General features: G+C 45.5%; 1 long non-coding RNA gene across 1 annotated transcript in view; it reads right to left on the reverse strand.

The window, feature by feature from the left end:
- LOC119220832 (uncharacterized) overlaps positions 1-12,236 on the reverse strand; it is a 48,913-nt gene that overhangs the window by 17,084 nt on the left and 19,593 nt on the right. Inside the window, exon 2 of the long non-coding RNA XR_005120621.2 lies at positions 1,927-1,989. This is a non-coding gene — a long non-coding RNA (uncharacterized LOC119220832). The remainder of the gene's footprint in view (positions 1-1,926; positions 1,990-12,236) is intronic.

The following is a 12,236-nucleotide window of genomic DNA, read 5'->3' on the forward strand; positions in this document are numbered from 1 at the left end:
TGAAAAAGCTAACACGCCGCTTGCAGTGACTCTGTTAACCGCTCAAGTGCAGTGGGAGGGATTAGTTTGCGGAGGCTTCCTCATTACCACAAAAGCGAGGGAGCCAACTTTGCTCATCAGGGTTCATATGTATCTACAGGATGTGCCTGTTCAGAAGTAATTCCCCTCAATCACGTCATACTTTTTCTCTTTTTCTCAAGACTTTTGTAATTTCTATCTCAACCGACCCAGGTCCCGGAACAAGAACGTTCCATGCAGTCACAAATGGAGAGCGGGGGCCAGGCTCAACAACAGGCTTTGTGAATTCTCCCCGAAGTTGGCGGCATCCAACTCGATGACGATGAACGATTCACTTTCCCCTTTTGCTCGATAAAAAGGTCTGGACCCATCTCACTTTCATTTCAAATGCATTTACCAACCTCGAGACTTTTCCATCAAGTCAAACCGAGAACACGTGCAAAATACAGCGAGCAAGAGAGGAAAAAAAAAAAAAAAAAAAAAGAAAGAAAGAAAGAAAGGAAAGCACATATTTCTCACTTGCCGGGGCGCAGCACCGCTCCACCTCAAGGCACCAGTTGGATGAGCTGAACAATAAGAGTCAATGACAAATCGGACGTGGTGCATTCCTTTGGTAAACACCCACTTCATAAAAGGAGACGGGCAGGCAAACACTCACCTGCCCTAAGCTAATAACTTGTGTGAGGGCAAACACACACACACACACACACAGACACACACACACGCACACACATGCAGATACACACTTGATCTTTGATTTGTCGAGACACTGACGGGAATCAAACTACTCAAAACGTTGTGCTTTGTATCTAATGTACAGGCCTGCTCAGTTTAGGGTATCTCCAAAAAAGGATATTAGGTATTTGAACCAAAGGCCATCACAATGAAGTCAGTTTACTTTTAAATGCTCATAAGAAATGTATTTTACATTCAGCGACACATTATGGACGACATGTTTGGATCTTCTCTTGTGCGTGTTGGGGAATCGTCAATGACTGGATTGACTTTTCTACCGCATGAATTACACACATTTCCCCTTTTCACAGCTCCAGTGACAGCAGTGCCTCACTCTCAGTGGGGTGCACCCTCAACACTTCCTGACCATGTGACTTCCTTTTAGCCGCCTTTTAATTGGACGCGGCGACGAGGATGAAGAGTTGTGGCGGGCTGCCGGTTGGCAGCGGACACATGAGAGAAAACAAATTCCTGCCCCATTGCCATGGCGATGAGTCAACAGCAGGGAGTGGGTGGGGGGGGGGGGGGGGGGGGGGGGAGAGAGAAGGCCCAGGGTGGTGGGGCACAAGCTGACCTGCTGTAGTTAACAATTCATCCCTGTATCCGGTTTCCAAATGATTGGGCAAACACGGAGTGCTGCGGAGTCAAAAGGGACCCGAGGGGCTGAGAGAGGGGCATCACCCTGGGGTGACATGCTGACAGGCACACACTGGTTGGTCGACGGTGGACAATTTGAATGAGGGAGTAAGGGATAGGGGGCAGTGGTGGGGAGCAAGGGGGGGGGGGGCTCATGGGATGTGGGAAAGGGGCTAAGTACAGCAGGCTAGAGGATAGTCACAAAAACTGCACTGTTGGCTGTGCCTTTAAAAAGCTGTCCAATGAAATAGTTTGAGTTAAAAGGTTTCAGGAGGAGGGCAGTCTCTTTGGCACCAGACAACAAATATCAAACGGTAAAATTATTCCTATGTTCTTCACGTTGAGCTAAATAATTCCTATTTGGCTCCCAGTTGTTGGATATGTTGGTAAAAATAGACAAAAAAACCTCCCCATCACCTTAAGGCAGCTGAGCCGGGGCACATAAGCCCATGGACATAGTGTTCTTGTGGTGTTTTAGTGGTTCAGGTCACTCCTGTAGACTATTTGCATTTCTTTAGAAACATATGGGCTACTCACCAGAAATTCCCTGGAAAGCAATTAAAGAATCAGCCTCTCATTCCATGAAATCGGATCCCTTCACTGTGGAAAAAAAAGAAAAAGAAAGAGGACAAATGTCACTACATAGACCCGCAGCATATAGTACTCCGCAGCTAAAACAGTGTTAAAGGTTGTAATACGAGTTACAAATGGAAAATGGTCGACCCTCAGGACCAGGTTCCAACACATTGACCACTTGACAGTGGAGCAGAGCGGTGCTTAACAACAACAGGTCAGGGACAGAAATATCAGATGGTCGCCGGGCGGATCTCATCAACTTCACATCATGCGGAAGAAGAACCACAAAGACGTTTTTTTAAAACAGGCTGGACTTCATAGTGTAAGATTTTCACTCGGCCAGCCTGAGCTGTCACTTCATGCGCCGTCACGCCTTGGTTTGCTCCCGAGAGTGGCGAACCGAACCTCAGCATCCAACTGGCTTCGAAGGGGTGGAAATGCCACCATCACAACGGACCATTCAGCGGCGTAAGGAGGGTGTGTCAGCGGAGCGGGGCCGTTACTGGTTCTCGGCTGCCACTCGCGTCAGAGTACAGGGTGTTCATAAACACTGCTTGGGCATGTCATTCCTTCAGTGGGAATTAGTATCCTGTATTTGTTAATACACCCAACAAATCTTTTAAATGAACCGCAGGACTGCATCACTTATAGTGTCTGTCAAAAAAAGAAAAGAAAGAAACAGAGGAGAGAACGGAACAAAAACAGTGAAAAAAAGTGAGGTTGTGATAAAAATAGCAGATGTTAAGAGTCACTTCTCGAAAGGTGTGTCATTCAGGGAGTTTGGGGCGAACTTCTGGCCGTGGCTGAGCCCTAATTTTAGCACATTTATAAAAATAAAAGTGAGTTCAGTCGCTGGCATTGGAACTTTCTACTCCCCCGTTTATGAGCTCAGTGGTGCAGCCGGCGTCACTTGTGACGAAATACAAACCATATAAAACAACAACAAAAAAAAAGCCCTCCTCAAAAACCCTGAGTACACGAGGAAATAACCACTATTTAATGTTCCCCGTTGATGATCGTATTATTGCAATCCAAGTCCAGATCGACAGGGGAATATGGTTTTTCACATTCTAAATTTAGAACAGAGTTTGGCCACGAATTTCCTTTTACATAACAACCGTTAACACAACAGTCTCTTGTTCGATCTGCAGCAATTGAGAACTAAAGTAACTTAACTTTCTATGAATGCACCCTTGACTGTATGCACATGAATAGCTACTGTGTTTATTTACTGTAGTCGTACGTGCCAACGAGCCTGTGTGTGTGTGTGTGTGTGTGTGTGTGTGTGTGTGGCAGGTCGGGGAGGATGCCCCTGGGCCGGGCTGAGGAGTAAGTGAAGCAGAAGAGTATCAGGCCTGTAACTAAAACACAAGCATAAACACAGGCGATGTTAGGGATTACAGCCCCGCAATATCGCCGCAGGAAACTACAGACAGACACAGGTGTAACCATCGGCACGGACGCATTCTTCCCCATCTCCGCGGTGCCGGTGGAGGTCTGACTGACAGCTCATCATCTACCCTTGTTGGCTGTGTGAAACCTGTGTAAACATCCGTGGGTGTGTGTGGGTGTGGAGTGGGAGCCACAGGTGAAAAAGACCCACGCACAAAGACACACACACACACACACAGACTGAAGGATTACAATGACCTAATGTGATGTCAAAGGAGCCTCGGAGCACAGTTTCCACAGAAAAACAGATTTATTGACTATATTTTTATATTACTTGTCTCCCCCCGAGACTGATTAGATAACTAACCAATTAAAAAAAAAGAAGATGTTTGCTACTGTACTAACAATGATTGAAAGAGCTCCATTAAATACAATGTTTTCTAAAGAATAAAAAGAAAAAGATTTAGAGAGGGGGCCATTTCCTCAGTGAACAGCACCCTCTAGAGCAACAGCTCTGCTCCCCCTTTACTGTTGCTGTTTCAAAAATGTAATACCAGAGATAGCAATTGCTTCATGTAAAAATATTGTATATATATGGTTGATTGTTTAAATCTGAGTCAGACTCAAAGGTTTATGGTTATTTATAAGCAGATTGTCTCATTTCTGAGCCACGTATGAAGGATTACAGACGTGAGGTTAAACCACAAATGTCCCCAGTGCGAGCCCCTGGCACGCCGTTATTGAGGTGTTTGCTTTAATCGTGTGCAGGGTTATAAAGGGGCGGGTTTTACCGTCCACGGGAGAGATTAACACAGGCCACGCATGACGGAGAGACCCGAGGCAACCAACGACGAGGCAGCTACCCGCAGCCGTGAAGCGGGGCCGGGAAACATGAGCGCCCCGTAGGTCATGAAACACAGCAAGACAGACCTCTCCCTCTTTCTCTGCCTCATTTGCCCTCTCTCTCTGTTCGCATCAAATCATGTTACACAACCAGAAAGGAATGCCTCGTATATCGGAGACAGATTTAAAACAAGCGGAAAGAAGGAGAACCGTAAAGAGAGGATCGCAGAGGGACCTATAGAAGCGGCGGGTGTTGTTTGGTTCCTTTCTGTTTGGATAAAAAGGACAACATGGCTGGGAGCTTGGCAGTACAATAAAGACACACTGCAGTGACACACAAGTCCAGACATATACGCACCCAACTACTTCACACGTGCTTACATAAACTAAATCAAGCCGAGAAAAAGGGGTGTGCGCAAACCAGGGAGCACTATATGCTTCCTCTAGATTTTTCCATGCCATAATGAAAATAGACATTGCACTGTTTCGCATTTGGAAATCTATCATTTTATGAGCTTTCCCACAGAATTCGTACCCCATTATTTTCCGTGCATTCAACCCAAATACATTAAAGTAGCACTCAATAAGGTCGACGCGCTCGTATGCTGCCCCAACATGACAAATAGCACCCACCACCCAAATTAATGAGACCCGTGTTTTTTAAAAGTCTATTTCCTGAAACATGGAAAGTCCTTCATTAAATATTAGAAGAAAGAAAGCACTGAAGAAAGCGCGAGGTGAGGCCAAAACTTGCTTTCATCAGATGGATCCACACTTATGCATCCGCATCTTTCCTCAGAGGCGAAAACGCTTGTGGTGATTTGGTGTTTGTCGGGATTCTGTGAGTCTTTGTTGCTTCATCTCATTCAGTTGCACAACTAATAAACCACCGAAAACACCTGAGACAAATATTTCACAAGTCTGACTGCGCATGTGTGTGTGTATGTGTGTGTGTGTGAAGTTAGCAGAAGGTCACAGTGGTGAAGTATTAGAGCGCTGTTTGCTCTCTTCCATGTACTCTTGGGGACCAGCCTGTTTGAGAGTTTGAACAGTGACGTGTGAAACCCGTGAAAACAGGACATAGCGCCGCTTTGTTGGCTTAAGAACACCCAAAGAATGGACCGCCATTACAAAACAAATCCCTCAGCCTGCATTCCTCCTGTCCATCAAACCCTACCTGTTGAACAAGATCTGACACAGAGCAGAAAGGGTTGATACAAGAAGATCAACGTCTTAGGGAAAGGACTTGCAATTTGTAAAAAAAAAAAAAGTTTTTCGGCTCGCTGGTCGTCACGTCTGATGCAAATACAGAGGGTTCAATGCACCAGTTTGCATGAGGATATATTCTCTCTCTCCCCCTCTCCTCTGAGTCTGAACATGTGCAGACAAACACAAAGACAATAGCTTTTAGGCTTTACTTTTGTATATATTATCAAATTTGTGTGATACAGTGCAGTGTGATATCATTGAAATATTAGTATCTTTGGATTGTTAGTCAGGTGGGATCATGAACAAATTAAAGCAGCAATTCTTACTTTGGTTAACTCTTGTTTTTGTTTTTACGTTTTTTAGGAGGAACTGATTAATCATTTGGTGCTGTTCCAAATCTTGCTATTTCTGACCAACAGTTCAAAACCACAAACACTATTTAACTTGTTAAAATACAAGATAAAGGGAAGCAGCAAATGCTTACATTACAAAAGCAAACAATGTCTTGCTTAGATTTGAAAAGGGTCAATCAATTATTATCAATTATAGCAGACAATTACTTATTTGTGAAAAATTGCTTGTTTAACACATGAAAGTCTGGTGAAATTAACGAGCATCCCCACAAACTGCATCACACATTTTGAAAAACACAGAAGGCAAAAAACGCTTATTTTTTAGTATTTATTACATGGAGGTTTTAATTATATTTTCAGCAGAGACGCCACTTTTCATTATGTAACATTTGATTCATCCAGTGAAAACAAACTGACAGAAACGACAGGTAAAACTGGGATGACACTGGGTGGAAATCCATAAATACGAACACACGAAAGGGGAAGACGCCTTCCTGCCGGCGCCCTCGTATCAGAGGAGCCATTCGGAGAACTGGATGTGATTTGTATGTGTGTTTTTGAAGAGGGGTGCTCATAAACAGCCATGAAAGGGGCCCCTCTATTCAGCCCGCAAGCAAAGATGCGCTTCATTGAGCCGGCCTTTTGTTTTCCGCTGTTCACAAGAACTTAAGCACAAAAAAAAGGGGGGGTTGATTCTCTTGATGTGTGCTGGCCCAAATGATGCCATTAGATTGGTGCCCGCTTTGGGTGAAAAAGGCTTCAGTAGCGCTTGAAGTGATTTAAAAGGTGCAGGGAGAGGGCTGCTTGCAAATCCTGTTTGGGAATAACACTGGGGGGAGAATGGGGAGGCAAAATGCCAAGCCGGTAATCATTCTACGGTATGCAAAAATGCTCTCAACTCCATGAGTGCCGTGGATGTTAAAAACAAAAGATGCAGAACATTCCTTTGTCACGTGATGAGGGTCACTGTGCTGCAGTGGTGCGTGGGGTCGGGAGGTTCACCGGGGTTCCCACGCTGCCTCGCACCATAAGATCACCGTTAAAAGCCTGTCGAAGTCTTCATTAATGGCACGGGGAAGTTTTCTTCCGCAGAGGCCAACGCCCGAATGCCCAATCAGGTCATAAGCCATCAGTAAAAAAAAATATTAAAAACAATATACAGCATGACAAGGCGGAATCACCAAAGAAGGAAGGAACAGAAAGTGACACCACAACTTACCAGCACAGCTATTGTCTATTGTTATTATTATTTGTATTATATTTATAACTATTCCAGTTGAGCAACTGGTGGTGGTGTGACAATGGTGTGCCAGTGTGGCCCGTGGCCTTGTGCAGGGCATGTCATCATGGTGCCCGCTTGAGGAACGCAACCGAACAGGCCTGAGAACCCCGCAGTGTCAACAAAAGGGACATTGCCAAACAAAACCACTCGCTGAGAGTGAACAGTCAAGGTCCGGTTCCGCTCCGCTCAGCTCAATTGTCTTCATGTTTTATTTGCTGAAATAGTTTAGTCTCTTTTGTTGTTTTGGTTGTTCACCAACTCTATAATTGTGATATTTAAAAATAATAAGCAGGTAAAAGTAATGAGTGAGTATCCCATTATATGACTATTAACATCAATCAGTAATGAGTCTTACATGACGGTTACCGTGTCATGAAATCATGAAAGAAATGCGGTAGATGCAAAAGTGCCAGAAAAATCGTACACGGTCCCTTTTATTCCTGGGCTGCAAAAAGCAAAGATGGCGACAACTATTATCCAGCAGCAGAGGCTAGATCGCCTAAACCAAATCTTATCAATGACATTCCACTAACCGAGTTGAGTTTTATTTGAAACATGTTCCTCAGGGGGACAGGTACATACAATATGTCATTTCACCATGTGTGCATCTGTCTGTCTCCGGTTAATCCTGCTACTGGACCCATCAGCCTGCAGTTTTTCAAGGACCTCTCGCGGTTGCCCAAATTCTGAACACACCTGGCTGAGTGCTTTACACCGTCATTACTGCTGAGTCATCATTACAGCTGAATCAAGATCAACGATTGTGAATCTTGTTCCCGCCAGAGATCAGAAATGCTTCCAGTCCGGATTTTTTACGGATTGGTGAGTCGCAAACGTCAGTCCATTTTTCCACCAACTGCGGTGCATGTGTGTGTGTGCGCGCGAGTGTGTGTGGTTAAGAGAGACTGGGAAACAGCTGTTCGTGATGGAGCATAGGGAACGTTTAGCAGTGAAGTTATCTCAAGAAAATGTGCAGTGTAGGTTACACTTTGGCCGTGAATAAACGCTGCAATAATACATTATGGCCCTAAAGTTCCCATGTCTTTCTTTCCAGCTGCCGAGTGTGCCACACACTCTACTTCAGTAGAACTATGACCGCTGTGGAACCTGTGGGCCATGATGTAAGCGGAAGTCTTCACCAGGATGCTTGCAACGGCTCCTGTGGGCTCCTGCCGATAAGATTGAGGAGCAGGTCATGAGGAGACCCTGAGCCAACGGCTAACAAGGCTGCCTCTGTCTCAGCTATCAGGCCATCTGCCCACAGACCACATGTGGGCTGGCCGGACAAAGGTAATCAGGGCTGTCAGACTGTAACCAGCTCTTCTTGCTGGAAACCATAAACCACCAACTCCACAACAGAGAGGATAGAAACTTGTGATTTTTTTTTTTAGTGGTAGGAATCAGTCAACTCCAATAGTCGCTGGGAACTTTTGGCGAGGATGTACTTTGTGCTTTGTGTCAAGCAAACATTTCCCGCTTGTCCTCTCTTAACGTACCCTCCTTGCACAAGCATCGCCACAGACTCTCTGTCGAACCGGTTGGTGGAGAAATCACTGTCCGTTGTAATGTCTGTTGCCGTAGATACACCCAGGTGTTGCTCAGGAGCCACAGCAGAAGAATCGGAAAGCCAGGGTGCGCGCTAATCCTTCTCCATACCAAAGTGTGTCAATAATCAGGAATGCTCTGCATAAACTAAGCTATTGTTCCTGTGTTAAGAAAGAAAATCACCAAAGTAAGTGCTGACACTGCTTCTGGGCCTGTCTTCTCCGGGACTGGAGAAGAAACAACACGATTGAAAGATGCAAGGTTTAAAAAGTTGTAAAACCTCTGCAGACAGCTTAATACGATCTACATCATCAACCTTCCCCCTACAGTGCGTGGGGCGATGCATAGTGACGTCCTGTCGGGGATTTGACTAAAGCTTTTTTTTATTATACAGTTGGACAAAGTCAGAGCTCCTAAGAAGGGCAGCTGCTGCTAACAGTTGGAAGGCTTTGAATTAACACCGACTCCTGAGGCAGCGGGACATGTCCTCAGCCCCATTACAGATCAATTCTCTCAATAATCTCACACGGATTTCCACCGACGCCCGCAAGGATGGCGTCTGATCTTTGAGGACAAAAAGCTACCAAACAGAACGAGCTGTTACCTGCAGTTAATCAGCAATGGAGGTTTTTATTAATGCGCTCCTGAGAATGGAATGTGCCAAGTTGCCTTGTTCAGAATGACCGGGGACTTTACTCTAATGCAGCTTCCTTTGTGCTTGGTCGAATGCAGGCTGCCGTATTAAAGAATCACATTTACCTAAAGCAGCAGCAGAACCACAGCTCATTCTCTCACGTCCATCATGTGTAAGAAAAGACAATAGCGTCCCTGTTGTCTCTCCTCTGCGTATGTCTGTGTTTTTCATTGTTGCCGTTATGACAGTGCACAGACAAGCGAAGAACGAGGCAAACGGATGCGGCTAGAGTGGTAAGACCATCGTGGGACGTCCCCGGCACAGCAAAGGTCCTCCTGAGAGCTTTATTGTGTGGGGCGGCTAGCCGCAGCTAGTTCTGTTTCCCTGTGATGGAAGGTCTCACTGCAAGCCCCAACAATGAGCATCTTTGTCGTGCAACACTATTATCTTCTTCCCACATTACTGCAAATGACTGGAGAGGGTGGTGTGTTGAAGAGCACATTTAATAAGCACCAGGTATGCGCTTGTCACAGAATGAGAGACTAATCTAAACATCCGCAGAGCTTAGCTCAGGGGGCTCGGTTGTATGAGAGCATTTGAAAAGCTGCTTCTGCAGGAAAGCCGTTTTGCAGTTTTAGCACAGTGAAAATAAAGTCGAAAATCGAAAACCCCTTTGGTATAATAAACAGGAATCTTAAGGGAATAATGTAAATGTAAAACTCTGAGCAGGTACCATTGGCTGTAATTATAAATGGTTTGTGTTGGAATTCATAAGGTTATGTAAATAGATGTACACCTTACTTAATTATTCTCCAGAGTTTTTGGTAGTAGAAACAATCCCGGGCAGATAATACCCTATCATTCTAGAGACTGGTTGAATCATCTATTCTTGTTGCAAATGTCACCGGAAGAGCTTAAAAAAACAGATGATCCTGTCGAGTCAAAAGGTGAAAGACAATCAAACAGGCAGAAGCACTTGACCCGCTCTGCTTGATCACAGCTCAACCTGAACCTGACCCCTATGTCACCCAACTTAAGTGCCTGCCTTTCAGACAGAGCTGGTTGGTTGAGGATCATGTGACCCCAGACTTGTCGAACTTGGCCCTTCCTCTCTTGGCAAGTGTCCGCTCGCCCTGAAACGTCTAATTGCTTAACGATGCGTTGGATGTGAAGTCTGATATAACGTACATTGTTGACTGTGTTCACGGACTTGTGTATGTCATAAGGAGCGAAGCGAACACTCGCCCGCCGAAACACACACACACACACACACACACACACACACACACACACACACACACACGTCTTCACCAGCCACAACCTATCATTATTGCTGTCACGGTGCCACCTCCGCAGCAGGCCTCACAAGCCCTGACAACCACCGGCACACACACCTGGAGGGCCAAACGCTTAGTTTCCCAGCTCTGTGCTTTGTAAACACAACCTTTTGATACACACACACACACACACACACAGAACTATTCTTATGTACTGCAGCCTCAGCCTCCACCTTGCCCTTTCCATTCACTGAAAAGTATGTCTCACTTTTAATAACAGTGTCTCTCAAAACACAAATAATTCGGTGCCGTTCTATTTATTTCCTTTTGTTACGTGAGAAAGCACACAGACTGCAGATACAGGTTGGCAGCTTCGCCGGCAGGCTGCTCCTGTGAAGAGACAAACAACCGGTCACAGTATGCGCTTGGGAGCAAACACAGTATGGAGAGTTGGGAATCTGAGAAGCTAAACGGTGCAGTGGAACAAAAAAGAAAAAAGAAAAAGGAATTCTCTAATCCAGATTCGCCTCAGCAGATTATAATTCCTCGAACACGATATTTAACTGCAATTTCCTCCCGCACTTGCGTGTTTCTTCATCTGTGTTTGCTTGAGCAAACGTTGGAGTGCACACGGTTGAATAAACACATAAGACCACTGAGCAAACATGTGGATGCCGTTACACACCTTTGCACACCTGAGCCCAGGCTGCCTGCCACGCATGCGTGACCTTCACAAGAGCTGTCACCGTGACAAATCAGACAGGAGGAAAAAACTTTGGATGATCCCGGGCTGCCAGCTCAGGGCAGCTCAGCACAAACAGACACTTGAGTCAAAACCAACGGCCACTAGAACGTATTACCCCAACGAACGCCTTTGAAAAAGACGCGAATCAGTGTGGTGTTTGCCCTCCTTTGTCTCGTTGCATGGTTGGCTTGGGCCTTGCTCTGCACCCTGGCTTTTTCAGGGAGGGCTTAGCGTGTAGCAGTTTACACCGAGAGGTGTGTTGGAACCTGAAACCGGCAGGCTTCAGAGGCAGATGGAGAATCCTCAATGTAGATTATCTAGAACATCAGATGAAGGCTGTGTAGTGGCATGCGTGTTTACACAATGTACAGTGTAGCTTGCAGAGCATGTGGGTGAAGTAAGAAAAGACTACTTGGTTGCTCTCTCCTAATGTGGTCTAGTTTGTTGCCTTGGGTTTGAAATATAATTGCATAAGATGTGACATACATGTTGTCTCCATAGTTAGTTTAATATCACTATTATACATGTAGGAATGCAATGCTAAATCCTTTGAAAACACAGTCAGTTTTAGAGATTCGTCCTGACTGAAACAAGACGCATGTGCAAAATGAGCCCTTTTTTGTCGACCTAGCCCCAGTGCCCACAATTATGTTTGAGCTTGAGTTGCATGTGTGCGTTTATGCGCTTGTGTCAAATGACCTCATCAAACAAAGAATATACAGCAGAGGGGCCTGGGGAACATCAGGTTCAAGATACGCCACAGTGCGCCGACGGTCTCTCCCCCGCTTCATTTACATAGAACAATATACAGGCCCACAGCCCACTCCCAAACACACAGACACAAGCCATTCACGGCATGCTAAACTCAATCTCACTCACAGAGCTTCTGCACACCGACGCATGTGCACACGCGTGTTTGTTAGCAGGCAGAAGAATCGGAGTGGTTCCCCAAAAAAGTTTGAGAGGCATGTAGAAGGATGGTACAGGGGTT

Source organism: Pungitius pungitius, chromosome 12, assembly GCF_949316345.1.
Source record: "Pungitius pungitius chromosome 12, fPunPun2.1, whole genome shotgun sequence".
NCBI classification, from domain to species: domain Eukaryota; kingdom Metazoa; phylum Chordata; class Actinopteri; order Perciformes; family Gasterosteidae; genus Pungitius; species Pungitius pungitius.